The sequence below is a fragment of the Triturus cristatus genome, chromosome 6 (assembly GCF_964204655.1).
Source record: "Triturus cristatus chromosome 6, aTriCri1.1, whole genome shotgun sequence".
Classification (NCBI taxonomy): Eukaryota; Metazoa; Chordata; class Amphibia; order Caudata; family Salamandridae; genus Triturus; species Triturus cristatus.
Genome location: NC_140589.1, coordinates 760,136,508 through 760,154,971, shown reverse-complemented (window position 1 = coordinate 760,154,971; position 18,464 = coordinate 760,136,508). Strand labels below are relative to the sequence as shown.

The 18,464-nt window shown below is 49.7% G+C and overlaps 1 protein-coding gene across 3 annotated transcripts in view; it reads right to left on the bottom strand.

Annotated features, from left to right (window-relative positions):
* FAM184A (family with sequence similarity 184 member A) overlaps window positions 1–18,464 on the bottom strand; it is a 630,233-nt gene that overhangs the window by 269,108 nt on the left and 342,661 nt on the right. The window lies entirely within an intron of this gene.

Below are 18,464 nucleotides of genomic sequence, written 5' to 3'. Positions count from 1 at the left end.
GGAGAAGCCTCCCATAGCGAGAAGAGCATAATTTGTTTTCTTTTAAAAAAAAAAAGAAAATTCCTTTTCTGAGTTTTCTTTTTGCAAAGAATACTGTCTGCTACTGAACTGCGCAGCAAACAGTAAAATGCATTGACAGGAACCGCCGTGGCAGTGGTTCCTGCCAATGCCTTTATAAATGACCGCCAGCTAGGCGGTCCTTTATAAATCTGGAGGGCAGAGTAGTCTCGGTCTGGCAGACGTAAAGTCGTCTGCCAGGCCAAGGAAGAATATGCCATATGCATATGCCATCTTTTTCCGAGCTCAGAATCGTTCAGTGGGACAAGGTTACAGGCTGCATCCAACAACGATTTTCACAAGACTGGATACCTTCTAACTGAGGGTCTGCTGAATTAGGTTTGCTGCTGTGGAGAAGATCCAAGCGAGAGAAACTTTTCCTTTAGCCCAGCGAATTTGTACATTGGGCAGATTTGCTTGGTGGTTGCTCCCAGTCCTCTATAGGTCTGGAATTCCAAACATTTTCAAAGTCCCAACTTTTCAGAGATGTTAGGAGAAGTCCAGTTAGACAAAGCCACGGGTCTCAGCACCTCAGGATCACGACTCATACCAGCAGGGACGAGTCCATGTCCAGCTGCTACTGGTCAGCTGGGCACTTCAAGAAAAAGGCCTCTTACAGCTTGTGTCCCTGTAGCCACACAGGAGGTCAGCCAACTTACCACTGAAGTCCACTTCTTTGTTCTGGGTACAAGTGAGAGCAGGTCCAGTCCTTCAAGCCTCCTCGCAGGTCTCAAACAGCAACAGATGCAATCCTTCTTCTGTTCTTCCAGAGGTCCAGAGTGTGTTCTGAGGCTGGTGCCTTGTGGTGCCATTTATACTTGGCACCAGCTAGTAGGTGAATCTTAGCACTTTCCCAACTAATGGGGCAAAAGGTTCCCAGAGGCAGCTCTACCCACTATTGCAGCCGTTCCTGTTTGTCCTACTGCATATAGTCCCACATTGCAACTTAGTCTCAAAATCCAAGATGGGGAAACCCTTCTTCCCTTCTGCAGAGCCTGTGTGTCCACCCAGAGGTGAGGACAGGGTAATAAACAATTCTCTCCTCTGTGGTCACTCAAAATTGGCTCTGGAGGTAGCTCTCCTCCCACTGGGTTTGGTGCCATCCTGACTAGGGGGGCATAGGCTGGTCCTCCCCAAGTGTCATAGGATATTTACGTGTGGCAGTGCAGACCCTTTTAAGGTTAATTAAGTTCCAGGGCCAACCCCAACTCCTCCCCACATCAAGGCCATTTCCCTGCTCTGAGAGCAGTTTTCACACCTCATTAAGGTCAAGCACTTGCTGGACAGCTGCTGGAGAATATCAATCAAGTGAACAGGGTGTCAATATCCCAGAATATGCTTCTAGGAACAATCACTGGCAGAGAAGCTAAATAATATAACAACTGCGGCAGAGCCACCCTTTTTGTAACCGCTGCGTGACCAGACAGAGGCAGCGTTTTGCAAAACTCTACTCCCCCTCTCACTGAAGCCACCCCCGCCCCAATATTTCCCTCCAGGAGGTCCCGGTGCTCATGGTATATGCCGACCCCCAGATATTTCAGCAACTCAGGTGCCCCTGCAGACCTACTGGAAGCAGGGGCTGGGCTACCTGCACCCGAACAGGAAATAGGCTTGTCTCTTTACAATTGATACGGAGTCCCGAGATGTCCACAAAACCATCTAGCAAGCAAATCACCTTCACTGGATAAGTACAAGTGGTTTTTAAAAAGCGCAACATATCATCCACATCTAACGCAATATGATGCACAACCCGCGGCACAGCATGCCATAGAAATCGAACCCCATACGTGCCCTACCAACCAGGTGATCCACCACCAACATAAATAGCAGAGGTACCAGTGGACAACCCTGCCGGGTCCCCTGACACACCGCATATGTAGCAGAAATAAAGCTACCTGTTTTAACTCATGCCTGTCGGATCAGAGCACAACAGTTTAGTCCAGGCCACAAAGTCTGTCCTTAGGTTTATCGCCCCTTTCAACTCATAAAGGTACGTCCAATCCAGGCTATCGAATGCCATCTCAATGTCCACTGTCATAACTACCCCGTCGTCCTCGGAACATGCCCCATCCTGCAGAATGTGCAGCACTTTGCAGATATTGAGTGCCATATTGCAGCCAGGGATAAAGCCCGCCTGGTCCCGGTGGATCAATGTAGTCATATCAGTCAACAAATGCGACACAATGTCTTGGAACGTCAACGGATTGGGGGATCGTATCAAACGGGGGGTTGTGCTGCAATATTTGCGTCGTTTGACTCCTGATGTGGTATTCTTACAGGAGACGCATTTGGTTGGTAATGTTTGTCATGCCATGAACAGGGGGGGCTACCGACTTGTGGCCCATTCCGGTTTCACCACCGGCTCTAGAGGGGTGGGCATTCTCCTACGATCTTCACTTCCGCTAGAGATCACCAGGGTTGTCCTAGACGATAGAGGGCGCTATGCGGCCCTGACTGGGAGGTGGGAAGGACAGTCCCTTTCCTTGGTTTCGGTTTATGTTCCCCCGGGCCTCCAGAACTCCACTTTCTCAGACTTGGGTCGTATGCTGCTTGAGCTTCCTGACAGTCTTTTGCTTATGGGTGGGGATTTTAATTCGGTTGTTTCGGGTGATCTGGATCGCCACCCGCCCAGAGCCCTCCCTGCTGCCCAGGCGTGGCTCGGCGGGCTCTTGGATACCTTCGGTCTGGTGGATTGTTGGAGGTTAATGCATCCGACACAGTGTCAGTACACATTTCACTCTGGGGCCCATGGGAGTCTCTCCAGATTGGATTATTTTCTTATGCCCGCGGCCCAGACTGCCCGGATTCGAGAGGTTAAGCACCTGGCCCGGGGTATCTCTGATCATTCCCCACTGTGGTTGCTTTTCGACACCGGGACGCGGTCCGCTGGGCGGATCACCCCTATTAACCCTTGGTACTTACGAGACCCCAAGATTCGTGATAGCCTGGTTAAGTCGATTGATCAGTATTTTCTCGAGAATGAGGGGTCGGTGTTGTCCTCAGTGTCCCTGTGGGAAGCCTTCAAAGCAGTGCTCCGCGGGCATGCCCTATCCCAGATAGTGGAGGCTAAGAAGGTCAAGAATGAGGCGGTGGTGAAGCTGGAGATCGAAATATCGGGGCTGGAGGCAGCTTTGGAGACGGGTGTCACTCAGGATGGGCTTCATGCCCTCAGCTTGAAGCAGTTTGAATATAAGTCTCTTGTTATGGACGCTGCCAAGACCATGTATAGGGAGCAGCAGGGTAGGTTGTATGATGCCGGGGACAAGGCGGGTAAACTGATTGCTTGGTTGGATAAGAAGGAGAGAGTGAATCGTGTGGTCCCGGAGCTTCGGAGTTTGGATGGAGTGTGTGTGGCTGACCCTGGTGAGATTGTGGAGTGTTTTGCGGACCACCTCCGGGCGGTGTACTCCCCGGTGTCTGATAGAGATGAGGATGACTCTCGTCTCTTGCTGCGGGATATTGCCTTGCCCGGCTTATCCGTCGAGGACCGTGAGCAGATGGAGGCCTCACTGTCTGTCGACGAGATTGCTACCGCGATTCGTTCCCTTCGCTTGGGCAAGGCTATGGGCCCCAACGGACTGCCGATTGAACTGTATAAACTACGCCCGGATAAAATCGCGCCCTTCCTCCGTCGTATGTTTCTGGAGTCGCTTGAGCGGGGTTCCCTCCCCGACGACCAGCGTCTGGCTACTATAGTTGTGATTCCCAAGGACGGTAAGCCACGAGACCGCTGTGCCTCATATAGGCCTATTTCCCTACTAAATGCCGAACCGAAAATCCTCGCCAAGGTCCTCGCTAATCGCTTGCTGAGAGTTATATGTGATTTGATACATCCGGATCAATGCGGCTTTATCCCTCATCGGAATACCGCTCTCAACTTGCGGCGTCTACACGGCGTCCTCGCTAGGGCGGAGTACCTCTCTGAACCGGCCATATTGGTTTCCTTAGACGCCACGATGGCCTTTGATACCATCGAGTGGCCATTCCTTTGGGCCGTCTTGGCGAAGTTTGGCTTTGGGGAGGGATTTATTAGTTGGGTTAAGCTCCTCTATGCTGGACCAATGGCTCAGGCTGTTGTCAATGGGCGGGTTTCTCGGCCCTTCGCTCTCGGGAGGGGTACTAGGCAGGGGTGTCCGTTGTCCCCTCTGCTCTTTGCTCTCGCCTTGGAACCGCTCGCTGCCTGGCTCCGCTGAGAGCCCTCGATCAGAGGGATCCGGTGGGCCCCGGGCTTCGAGGATCGGGTCTCGTTGTACGCGGACGACATTCTTTTGTACCTCACCTCGCCGCGGAAGTCGCTCAATGTGCTTTTTGATGTCCTTACTTCCTTCGGGAGGAATTCGGGGTTGATAATTAACTGGTCCAAATCTTGCGTGTATCCTATCTCCGGTGGCCTTCCTCTCTTACCGCCTCGGCTTCCGATTCAAACATCTCAATCCGGCTTTAAATATTTGGGGGTGTACGTTTCGTTGGATCCGGCGGTCCGCTACGAGCAGAATCTCCTGTCTCCCCTCCGGCGTTTGAGGGTGGACACGGCTCGGTGGTGTAAGTTGCCCTTGTCTCCACTTGGTCGCGCAGCACTGTTTAAAATGATGTCCCTCCCCAGATTTCTTTACGCACTCCAGAACTCCTTCGATATCATTCCGGCGGCCTACTTTAGGGAAGTGGAGAGTTTGCAGAGGAGACTGGTTTGGGACGGTCGGGCGCGTATCGCTTTGGCAAAGCTGACTCTTCCCTGGTATGACGGGGGGCATCGCGCTTCCTGACATTAGAAGGTACTATTGGGCCTCCCAGCTGTCTGCCATTAACCATGCTACGTACGCTCCTGGTTCGAACCCGGCATATGAGATGGATAAATTCCTGCTTCCCGGCGGTAACTATAACAGAGCGCTTTACTCTTGATCTGCCGGGAGGACCCTCACGGGCCCTACTAGGATTGCGGTACGTGTGTGGAAGGCGGCGAATGTAGCTGTGGGCTGGAGTGAGCGTTTAACGTGTGCTACTCCTTTGTTCGCCTCAGAGCGCTTGGGAAGTCTCTGGACAACGAAAGGCTTTGAGCACTGGGATACGATCGGCATTAGCAGAGTGGGGGACCTATGGGTTAAAGGCGCGGTTAAATCCTTCGCGGCGCTTCAGAGCGAGTACGAGCTTAGTGAAAGGGAGTTCTTCCGCTATGCCCAGGTTCAGCACGCCCTAATCTCTGTCTTTGGGGAGGGGACCACGGTCCCTGTTGCTTCGCCTCTCGAGGACCGTATACTCGACGGACACGTGCCCGACAGTACTATCTCTCTGATTTATAAAAAACTAATAAATAATCGGGCTGATCTCTTGGTGCGTCTTCGGGAGGCGTGGACGGGGGATGGGGTTGAGTTGGATGACGAGGACTGGCAGTCTGCGCTGTCATCCCCTAAGGAGGTTGCCATCCCGGCCCGTCTCCGTCTGGTCCAGCTTAAGATTCTCCATCGTGTCTATGTGACGGGTCCCCGTTTGGTCTCGATGGGGTTTTCTGACGACGGGCTCTGTAAGCGTGGCTGCGGGCTCAGTGCCACCTTTCTCCACATCCTCTGGGAGTGCCGCGAGGTGGCGGAATATTGGCGCCAGGTGCATGATGTTATGAAACGAGTCACTGGGGTCGCTCTGCTGCCGGAGGTGCGCCGATGTGTTCTGAATGTGTGGGAGCCCAATGACTATAATGCGGCCCAGGCTCGGTGGGCGGCCCTTGGGAACATGATTGCAAAGAGAGATATTGCGCAGCTATGGGGTTCCCAAAGGCCTCCCACCGTGTCCGTATGGAAGGAGAACATGGACTGGTGCATGTTCAGGGAGAAGACGGTGTATGTGGCTCGTGGTAAACCGGGGGCATGGGGTAGAATCTGGGGTCAGTGGAATGTGTATCGAGGGACTATCTGTTCTCCCCCCCTGGTGGATGCGTCTGAGGTTGCCTTGTCCCCCTGATCCTTGAGGGTTCCTTGCCTAATTTGTTCATCTGTGTATAGGTTTGGTTTTCCCGTGGCCCCCCCTCCCTCTCAGACCCCCTTTTTATTGACCACCCTATGGTGGTCGGGTGTGGAGTTCCTCTGCTGTGGTTAGACGCCCTTTCAATGTTTCTCGCCTTGCTTTTTGGTTTTTTATTTAATTTTTTTTTTTTTTTTTAAAGTGTGTATCCTGACGTCCCTTATGTGCAGTCTGATCTCCTGTAATTTAGCGGAGCCCCTGTGGGCCAGTCATTGTTTTTTGAACTGCTTGAACATCTCTGAATACTAGCGGCCGGCCCAGGAGGTTGTAGGCCCGTGCTTGTACCCTTTTTCTCTGCACAATAAAGCTTTTTTACCCAAAAAAAAAACAAAAAAAACAAATGCGACACAAGCACCTGACTCAGGAATTTATAGTCGACATTCAGCATCGACAGCGGTCGATATGCCTTCATGTCAGACGAGGGGAGTCCAGGCTTAAGCAACGACACAACAAACGCCTCCCTGAAGGATTGTGGCAAAGACCCACACTCCCTAGCTGCCTGGTACAACTCCACCAACTTGGTTGCCAATTGTTCAGTACACGCAGCATAAAATTCCACATGCACCCCATCGGAACCCAGGACCTTCCCTTGGCCAGTCCCTTTAATCGCTGCCTTAATTTCCTGTACAGTGACAGCAGAACCCAAAGCCACTGCCTCCTCCAAGGGCAAGAAGGGCAGCAGCATAGCAGCAAGGAAGTCCAATACTCCCTGTTGCCCAGTACCTGTGTCCCCAGCATACAGTGCTGTATAATACAGTTGAAACTATTCATTAATGTCACTTTGTTTATACACCCTCTCCCCGGGATCCACTTTAAGTTACAATATGAAAAACTCTTTCTTTGAGGGACTAGTTATCAAAGACAACAATGTACAGGACTTTTTCCGCTCAGCATGCGCCTTGGTCATATATTCCTGATAATCCAAACATAGGTGCCTCTCCATGTGCTCAGCCAATCTCTCTTTGGTGTCCAGCAGGGACTGATAAAGTGCTGGGTTCTCCGACCGCTGCCTCTCAAATTCCCTAATGGCCTGCTCCTGTGCCTCAAACTTATGTACCAGTGTCTTGCGCACCCCCACCTCCCTTACAAAGTACTGCCCCCTAATCAATGTTTTGAAGGCATCCCATTCCATTAATAGTGAGGATGCAGTGTTCATTCTCTGCAAAATAGTGCCTAATCCCTTCCAACTATAGTCTGACGGATGACCTGGCCATCCAGTAACTCAACTTTCAGTCTCCAGATGGGGATAGAGGTGCGCTTGGGGGGTCGATGCCAAGGACAACACAAGTAGATTGCGATTGGACACCATTCTGGACAAATATTCCCCATTCAAATCCTTATATTATGCATTTTCATTGTTTGTGCCAGGTGCACCTATTAATGGTGCCCCCGGTGCAAACAATGAAAGTGCACCCTATTATGATGAATGTGCTGTTCCCGGGGCAGCCACGAACTTGCGCTGCCCCCAGGGAAGAGCATTCATGTGAAAACACAAAGCGGCTGCTTGCAGCCGCTCCGTGTTTTCCCAGTGCAAGTGGCACCCGCCTGCACTTTACAGGGGATTAGAGATCCCCTTGCAGGCGAGTGCAGTCAGTGACTGCACCCGCCTGCATGAGGATGTCTTTCCCCCCATCAGAGGGCTGCTCTTAGGGGGCGCACTCACAATGCACCACTCGAAGGTGGCGCACTGTGAGTGCGTCCCCTGAGTGCTTCTTTGCCTCTGCCTGCGTCTGTAATATGGTGCGGGCGCAGAGGCAAAGGAATTCCCTCATTTGCATAGGGCACACCCCGATGCAAATGAGGGAATGCCCCCTAAAGGTAGCGCTGGCGCTTTAAGTGCACCAGCACTAGCGGTATTACTGAAGGGGGTGCACAAGCATCTGCGCCCCCTTCTGTAATACCAAAGTGCCACGGGAGCACGCAAAGCAAGTGCAAACGCCTGTTGCACCCCCGAGGCACTTATTGTAATACAGCCCCAGGAGTGCACAGGAAGGTGTGAAGACGGACATGGAGCTCATGGAGGCCAGAATAAAATGAATAATCCCTGTAATGGGGGTGTGCAACCCTCAAAGTGTCCAAGAGACATCAGTGCACTTGCCACTCTCTGAAATTCCATGCCACTCATGACAATTGGGAATTAGGCAATGGCATATCGAGCCTGGGGTCCACCAAACAGTTAAAATCCCCCCGCCCCCCAACAACACAGCATGGGTCATATAAGCGGCATGAACATTTGACAGATCATCAAAAAAACTCCCCAGATCCACATTAGGAGCGTAGATATTAACAAAAGTGATATCCCTCCACCCAGCCTTATCCGCCACCTCCCCCAGGGTTAAGGGGACCCCACAGCACACCCAAAGAAGCACTTCTCCGCAAAGGCAGAGTAAGCAGTACAAGATACCTGGCCCCCCAACACCTACACTGTGTCACACCCTCAGCAGCAGTCAAGTGGGGTTCTGGAAGTACAGGAATGTGTATCCCCCTCCGTTTAAGAAAAGACTGGACTTTATAGCATTTCAACAGATTTTTCAGTTTCCTGACATTCCAGGTGATTACCTTATAACACCCCATTGCAGCAGTATACTCAACACAACTGACTTTCAGACAACCAAGGAGGCCCTCCCCAATGACCAGAGCCATAGCAGTGGAACTCGAAGCAACCCGATGGACCTAAACAAACATCCCTCGCCCCAGGACAGTAAAGCAACGACTCCCCATCCAAACTGTTGAACAAAACAACAAACCCCTGTAAGCAATCACACGGCTACCAATGAGAGGAATAAATCCCACTGTACCCCACCCCACTGTCGACACCCAAGCCATCTGCCCAAACTTACTGCTGATAGGTCTTACAACACTTCTCATGCATAACACAAGCAGCAATAGACAGAAACCCCTCACTGGTGACTACAAGGCCACCGGTGAACTTGACCCCCACTCAACAGAGCTGCTGCAGCCAACAATGCTCAGATAATGTCATCCGCTGAGGGAGGCGTACCCAGGGCAGTTCCAGGCTTCAGTCCACTCGAAGAACCATCTGAGTCTTTGTCTTATGGTACCGAATCGACGGTCCTGTTACACTTGTGTGAGTGTGGGCACCTTCCAATTCCTCGCTGACCTGCTCTCTGAGTGCAGACGGCCACCACCCCTCACCATACGGTCCTCTGGGGGGAGCTGTTTGTCAATCCAGTCCCACACTTCCTTAGGGGATGTGAAAGAAAAACTCCCCCTTCAGTGGAAAGGTGGAGTTTCGCAGGTAACAACATAGCATTCTGGAGACCCATTTGACAGAGGCGCATTTTGGCTTGATAAATGACGCCAGCTGTTTCTGCACTTCTCTAGTAAAATCAGGAAATACCATTATTCTGTGATCGCCCAACATCAATTTACTGCGGATATGTGCCTGGAGTAGTATTTGGTCCCAGTCTTTATAATGCAACAACTTGGCTATCACAGGGTTTAGGGCCGCTCCAAACAGGGGTAGGCGACCTCACCAGAACCCAATGGGCCCGTTCCAAGGTGAAGAAAGGGGAGAGACCCACCGGGCCATTTTGCCTTTGAACCAGGTTTCCAGAAATTACATCATATCACTCCCCTCAAAACTCTCCGGTAGACCAACCATATCGATATTATTTCTCCGGCCCCTGTTTTCCGTATCCTCAGTGCGATACTCCAATACCTTTGTACGTTCCTCTAACGGCACCAGCCTCTCCTTCAGTGTTCCCTGTTCTGACTAGATGTCTCCCAACACTTGTTCATTAGTAGAGTCTCTCTCTGTCAGTTTACGTTGATAATCTCACAATAGATCCACATCGATAACCACTGCATCTATCTTTTGATCCAAAGCCTCCCTTGTTTCCTTGATGGCCAGTAGGATTGTGTCCAGGGTGGCCGAGGACTCCGTGCTACCATGGCCAAGGGGGTGATGCTACCGTTCCTCAGCATCACTGTGGGAGGGAATTGCCAAAAATATAGGACCTCCTCCAGCCTTTAGTCTGGAATACCTGCTCATGTCCAACGTAGGGAGGGCCAGGAAGAACAGGGCTGTAGTTCCGCCTTCAAGTCCAACCAATCTGCAGATTGGTAGTTCTTATAGAAGTGCCAGCGTAAGAAAAAGCAACTCCTGAAGCCCAATTGTCCACCCCAACATAGCCTCAAATTAGATGCAGCAGCCTCCAAGACACCACCACTGGGTCCTTCAGCAGGCCAGAGACCTAGCCATGACCAAAAGGCAGCAATATGGCGAGGCGCTCTGCACCAGATGGATCTATGGTGCAGTATCAAACTCACAGTCATGTCTGGACAGTCACATGAAGCAAAGCCCCTCAGTGCCATCCCACAGCAAACCTTCCGATGCCAACGCTCTGAACTGCATATGGGGGAGACAGGCCCACACTCTGCACTTATGGCCCCCCTCCGGGGCACACTCCAGAGACTCAGGGGCCCCGGCAGTGGCAGCCACAGCGGGATGCATCCGCCTCACCGGGTCTCAAAATCATGCAGCCTAAGACCGGGTTGCCAATTATCACACCTCACGTCCTGGCAGCAGCGGACCAAGCACTGACCTCCATGGCACCAACATCACAGTGTGTGCACCTGGGATCCTGTCCGCATCGACCCCAGAGGGCTCAGTCGCCACCACACATTCTAGAACTTAAGCAGCGCAGGTTGCAGCGATCTTGTGGGCGAGGTCACACCGCCACTGCTATCTTAGGGTTTCATACCTCTCTTCTGGCCCCAGCCAGGCAGGAACCCCTCTGCATCGGCCCCCAGCAAGGGGCAACAGGGTCCTTAGAGTCTGGGGGTCAAGGAGTCAGAATCGAAGCAGGATGGTGCCCGATAGCCAAGGCGCTGCCGGAGGATCCTCAAGCTGTGACTGCCGCCATCGGCATCAGGCCATAGCTCCAGCTTTTGCTTTCTTGACGACAAAAGCTTGGAATTCCTTGCAGTTACACACGTTTATCTATTTCCATACTACTATTCTGTACGTTTCTGAAAATTCATGTTCTTTCCATCTAAGTTATACTTCTCTTTTTTTCTCTTTAGCATCAGGACAACCAGTTTCCAGGTAACAGATTTCTCAATCGTTCAATTATTCAAAGTTGGGTGCATAAATCTTAAGAAGGATCAGCTTCTTGTATGGCTTACTCATGACTTTCACATACCTTCAGTTTGCGTTGTTCTAATATCTGCCACACATAGCCAGATTTCTGGACTTATCCACGTAAATATTCCTGTATCCGAGGAGGTAAAAGAAGAGTACCAGTAAGAGCCTCCATATTGGGTGCTGACGATTTCTTGGACCATCATCACTATTGTAGCCTTTCTCCTACGTAGGTAGGACCATGTACCTAATGTAGCATTCCTATTGATAAACCAGCGATATGCAAGTTGCACACAAAGCAGTTTGCAAATGGGACTGCAATTTGCAATGCAACCTACATACTAATATCTAACAATGCAAATTGATATCTATCCCCGATTCACAGGGGATTGCAAGACAACCTTCTTGTTGAATCATAATTTGGAATTGTACACACTGAAACCCTCTGTTGGCTGTAAATGCAAGGAAGGAGGCCTGCATGGGACAGAAGACCTCCATCTCTGCACTTCCATTTCCAAACAGGAAATAGGTCTTTTTAAGCACCCTGTATTTAAAAAATAATGTGGCAATACATTGACAGGAGCAGGTATGGTCCTCTAGACAACTGCCTGCTCTCCCTGAGTCTGTCGTCATGATTGCCGAAGGCGTAGATGCCCTATAGGGAGAGCTTCATTCTTTGTGAATAAGATACCACAACATTTGAGGTTTTGCTATCTGATCAATGTTTTGCAACTTCATTTCATGTAGGAGGAGGGTGCCCCTTTCATGCCCTCTCCTATTTGCATTTCAAAAAGGGTCAGAAAAACACTTTTACAAGTAAAAAATATTTTCCTGAATCAGAAAAGGCCTTTTGTAAATAGTTAAAAGGTATTTTGTGAGCCAGGGGAGCGTGGGCAAGTCCAATATGGTGCTGGGCACTTGATTGGAGAGCTCCAATGCTCGCCATGGCTTATCAGTTTCCTGGAGGCACCGTCTGTCATCATCCTTGGCATATGTAAAGGGGATTGGCCTTCGGGGTTGCGAGTGACGGCCTGTTGGACAAGCAAAGTGTGCTGTTCTCTAGCAACAGACCGCAAGGGTGTGCAGCATGGCGGCTGCAAGATGACGGTGACAGAGTGGGCTGTAGGGACCTGAAGCTGCAGCCGGAGGGGGTCCTTCAGGAATCTGAAGCGACGATGGATGTTCATCTTGCAGGGAAAAGGAGTTCCTGGTGATTGTGGATGTATACTCGGGGCTCCATGATGCTAGGCCAAGCGAGGGACTGTCAGGAACGGGACTGGTTGGCCGGTCCCGATGTTGAAGGCCGTGGTGTACACTCTTTGAACTGAGATGGATACGCGGTAAGCCACTGTGCAACCCCGACATTGCGCAGCCTGGCACTGGGCATAGGGTCCCTAGAGGGATTGACCCAAGCACGGCAGAGAGGCACCTTGAGATGGTGGCGTGATCTGAGGTTCAACGTCAGGAGACTTTGATGCAGGTGGGATACAATTGTGGTCCTCCCTACCCTGAAGCGAGGCGGAAGCCTCCTCGCCAGAATAAGAGCAAGACCCAGGACTTGTCTGTGTAGGAAGTGGTGGCCCCAGTGACAGGAATGAGGCTGTGGGACCCAGCAGAATGTGGTGGGTTTGAATAAAGTGGATCTCTACATAGTTGGGAGTGATGGTGTCTGGGGGTGCTGAGAGACCTGTGGCCGGGGCCCCACACTGCTACCAGAAGTAATTTTGAGTGAGGCTGCAATGGATGATGCTGATCTTCTGTACACAGCCCCCCTGCAAGGGTGACCCATGAGATAGGGGGAGGTTGAGGACTCAATGCAAGAGGGGCTGAGAGTCCTCAAGGGAGGACGCTTCGGCAGGCCCTCTCCTAATGCTCCTGAGATTGGCCCTAAGCGAGAGTCAAAGACAGTGACGATGACACACTGGCCTGCTGAGGTGGTCATGCATGGGACCCTCATGAACAGGGGGACTGAAGAGGGACCGATCTCTGTGACACTCTGATGATGGCTGTTTAGTAACACCCTGTTTGTTCTGCCCATGAAGATTCGGCTCGCCCCCTGGAGTAAGTGAGCACAGTGGCTGCAGACTCTTGGGGAGAGAGTAGGATGCTCACAAAATCAGTGGAGCCAGCATGGGCGATTCGCAGCAACGACCTACAACAGGGGTCCCCACTCGGTGAGAAGAAGTGGAGCTAGCCGAACTCGTGACTTAGAATAACCAGCGATCAGCCTAGACACAATCAACAAAATAATTGTAGTCCAGCCTGGGCTGTGAGGCATCACAAGTGGGACCCGATCTTTCCAGTGAGGTACTTATTTGTTGGACCCAACTGCGGAACTCCGCATTCTCATGATACAGAACTTCTGGCCACCACCGACAAAGGTCCACTGTGACTGCAACAAGGCCCAAACAAGACCTCAATCAAAGATCTTCCCAAGGCCTCCGCCACCAAGAAAGGGGAGGGGGGCCATGGAGGTTGCAAGCAAACAGGGAACGAGCATGGAGAAGTGACCCCATCCCAAGGGAGGAATACCAACAGCTCATCAAGAGTTTCATGATGCAAATCTTTACTGATATTGAAAAACACAATAGGAGCTGTCCGTAAGGACCTCAGGCAGAGCCTGAGAGAAGTGCAGAAAGACCTTGATTATCTAGGGCACAAAGTTGATTCACTAGAGTCTACAAAAGATGAGCAATGCCTGGATCTAGAGCAGTTCAGCTCCCGCCTTGCTACAATGAATGACTAATTGATCACTCTACAAGAAAAGCAAGAAGATTTGTAGAATCGATCTAGATGGGGCAATCTGCGCATCAGAGAGGTGCCACCGGGTAAAAAAGAAAACAACAAAAAAACTTTGTCAAGGGCCTTGTAGAGCCACTTCTCGAGAACCATGTCCCAGGCCCCTTCCGTATTGACAGGGTCCATAGAGCGAGACAACGCAACTAGAACTTGCACCTGCTGCCAGACATTATATTCTGCCTGCATCACTATGAGGATAAAGAAGCTGTTCTTGAAGCGGCGTGGGGGGAGGGTTATCCGCTGTAAGGGTTATGATCTACAAATCTTCCAAGACCTTGGTTATTACAATCCTAAAAAGGTGGGCCTTCCGACCGGTTACGTGCTTCCTTGTGGATAAACAAGGGGGCACCATTTTCGCCTATTCTTCTAATGGCATGGCAAGCACTGGGCAACCAAATCTCTCAAAGAGGCTTGTCGGGTACCAGGTCTGCCAATCCTTGACATGGGTGCTATCCCTCAATAGACCTTGCCACTTCCGAACTGCCTTGCATAGATGATAACACGGGGCCTGACAGGAGGAAGGCTTGAGCGTGTTTTGCAATGCCACGATACAGCCTCTTCAGGCAAAAGAGTTGGTGTTTTGATCTCTTAATAAGGAAATTGATGCATTCATTGTTAAAGATGACATTTCGTCCTTATTTACAGAATCAGCCGTTGTGAACTTCACATCAAACTCGACTCGCAAATATGTAGTCAAGTAGGCCCTGAGACCCAGGCCCAGGATTGCTGATTGATAGGCCACAGGTGGGAGGATGCGTGGTTGGCAGGCAAACACTCGGGCAGGAAAGTCTTGATAAATCCCACAGATAGGTACAGCAACATTAAAAGGGCCAAGGTAGATTGCCCCAATAAAATACACAAGGCCGGAGCGATCCCAAAAACACCATAAAAAGTCATTTGTCACATGAGTTAGGTGCACACAGCTAATCAGGACTAGCACACATAGTGATCACTCGCTCTCCATGCTGGACATGTTATCCACTGACCACATTGTGTCCACGCGAGGTCGAGACCCACATGTAGTAACCAATAGACAATTAATTTATGACTCCAAAGGCAGCAACCAACATTCCTCCCCAAATATGGTAAGCCGGAAACTTTTATAACCTGTCGTGTTTTGTATAAAAGAAGGGCATACACCGATTGTAAATTGGACAGTCCTCGGATCTCGTGCCTGTAACTGTTCTCCTGGCCTTAATGTTTAATTAAACAAACTGTTCCTGTTTTGCCAAACACCTGTTGTCTTCTGTTTTTTAAAGGATTTCAAATTCAAGTAACATATCCGGGAGCACACCAGCCTCTCTCTGAGCAGATGAGCCCTCAGCTCAAGGGTCAGCTTCTTCTGCTCTACCTGGTAGTCAACAGCTCTTGCATGGCTGTCACTCTCCTTCCCGCTTCTTCCCAGGCAGGCTAGCCTCCAGGTGCTTCAGAACAGAGAGACAACTCTTCCTTCCAGTTCAGGTTCCAGGTGAGGTCCATTCATCTCTGGGAAGCTGGCATACACCAGCTCTGGTTACACAGCAACCCTCTGGACACTCTGTGGAGCACCCCTTCCTTGATCAAATGAACTTGGAACTGGGACAACAAGTGGGACACTGGCACTAACTTTTATACAGGTAAAACAGATAGGGGATGTCAATTCTCTTTCTGCACTCTCAGATCAGGTTTGGGTTGGTACTTCTTTCAAGCGTCATCTCCAGTCTGTCTTTCAGACTCAGCCTTTGTGAAGAGTGATGCTCATAACAGCAGGGTCATATCCAGTTTGGAGCACCTACAAAGGAGGCACAAAGAGATGTGAGCATTCTGCACTAGACTTTCAATGACCAGTCTGAACAGTGATCAGGAAAAGAAACAAAAGGCTGACCTACCCTAAAGGAGCCTTCACACTCTGAACAACAGAGACTGGAGACCCATCTGCAAACCCAGCATCCATCAAATCACATTTCTTAGGGAGACTAATCAGCAGCTCTTTGCAGCAAAATGATCTAACCTAATTCCTAAATGAAGCCTTGTCTCCTCTTTCCACTTTATTGTTTAGGTTCCCGCCATCCAGATTCGGTAATGTCAGCCGTACACCTACCCTGTCTGGAAAAGCAACCGTCTCTCCATCCTGCACACATGAACAGGCCTGAAGCTTCCAAAAATGGAACTCACCATTTTCCATTATCTGGTTTACTCATACATACAAAGGATGTACCACACAGTCCATACATATACATGCACACAAACATGCACTGGGATGCTAATGCTTGGGCCTGGGTTAATGTGTCACAGCAGAACCTTACATGAGTGGGCCAGTAGGCCTTCATTCCTGAGACACAGATAAAAAGGTCTGGTCACATCTAATGATTCACAAAACAGAAATCGATATAGACACACCTTGTCTTAAACTCAAACATAGATCAGCCAAAATCTACACTAAAATCTCAGACACTCACAATTGGGATCTCACTGAAGGGGAACTCAACTGTACACCAGCAGAAGATATTGGCATACCAAGAAGGACTCATCACTTTTCCTTTTCCCGATTAGGAGTTCTCTGCAGAAATGTGCCCTATTTTCATAGGGTTCACTTGCCAATATTTCATGTTTTCATTTGAGGATCTGCGTATCTTTTACCATTAACTAGTATCTGAATAATGGATGCTAGAAATATCATGGTGACATTGCGCTAAGTCAGCTTACATGGTCAAATAAAGAGCTATGAAAGCAGCATTGGAACACCCAGATGCTTGTACAATACTTCGAATGTTTGTGATGCACTGTGTCATGGGTCTGTGAGAGCCGTGGACCATGGGAAATTACACTTGCAACTTGTTAGCAATGTTGTGTTCTATCCAACACGTGTTTTTAATGACAGTTTTAATTATACGAATGGGCTTTATGCAACACTGGTTCTCATTGGTGTTATTTGCTGAACGATACACAATTTAAGAGGCTAAAAAAAATCATACAATAAATGACATATTAAAGATAAGTCACAACAGACCACTACATAGGAAAGGAAAAAGGAAATTTATATCTGCAAACTTCAACAAAAATTACATAAAGACACAAGTACAAAACGAAACACAATGCAATTTGTGCCCAGTGTAACAGCCATAACAAGGACAAATACAAAAATCAGGAAGAGATAACAAGCGAATGTATTGGTAATAAACAACAACATAAATGTATCAAATAATTCCATGTCCCCCATCTGTGTTGATGATGTTTTAACCCTTAATTAGATACAAGGGCGTCATATGTCCAATATACTAAAGCGCACCTGCACACCTTAATGCGGTGAGGAAAGACTGTACTCACTCAAGGGGAATGACCCTGGTGTTGATACCTTAATCGCCGTGTGTGGAAGAAGGCCATATTCAGCTAAAAAAGCTCCAATTCGGAGCACACCGCATAGAGTCTATGCCCCAGTGCACATTTTCATTCCAATTGCTTATTAAGCATTGACTCTCAGATGTCCCCCTTTTCCCTGGTCCTTATGAGACCCTTGTATACTAATGAGAACCCGTTTTGCATAAAGCCTGTTTCATACCCAGGTTCTCATGGGTCTAAGGGTTGCTCTTGCAGCCTGATAAGATTCATTATACAAATGCCACAGGAAGGAGCTTTAGCAGTTTCTGACTGTAAAGAAAGTTAGTCTGTTTCAAGTCTCACAGTATGCAATGGAGGCTTTAGGAGCCATTTCTGACAACTCCACTCTATTGTAGTCTCTGTGCAGCAACAGAGCATGATCTACCTTTCCATGGATGTATGATCCGACACAACACGGCTGTGTTGCAAACCAGCTACTGGTAGGCTTAATGGCCCTCACCACAGCACCTCCAAGGTCAGAGAACATGGGAGCCGCACTGATGACATGCAACCAACTGGACCAGCAGAGTGCCAGCTTCTGCACTGTCTACAGGCTACTGGTCACCGAACCGCTGATGCCCCCATTTTCTCATACATCAGCCTCATCAGAAAGGAGAACACCCACCCAACACCTCTCGTTTTCTACTTGTTGATCCACACACACAACAGCTCCGAAGGAACACCAGGTGTTAGAAGAAAGTCCCTATGTCTACCTCTGCTCCTCAAGCCGCCCATGTCCTGCCAAGCTGCCAACCAGAACAGCAGACCACTGTGATAGAGGATCCTAGGCCAAGGTAGCTGTCAGGAACATTTACTATACAGGAAGGGGGTCAAATGTGGAAGTCTGGTAGGAATGCAGGAAAGTTAGGCTGCTCAGGAGGGCATCTTGTTTCCTCCCTGTGCTGAGCTGATGTCTTGATGTTACACCATACAGGCAGCATTTCTAAATGAATTGCATCTTGCTAGAGCAAGCATCTGGGAATCCCACTGGCCATAGATCAAATATCTTGTCAATCTGAAGGCACCCCAGTCTAGTGGAAGACTTCCTGTTCTACGCAATGATCTGTATTCAGTCGCCTGAAAGGTCTACGTCTTCAAACTCTAGACTTTATGGATTCAGGCCAAGGGATTC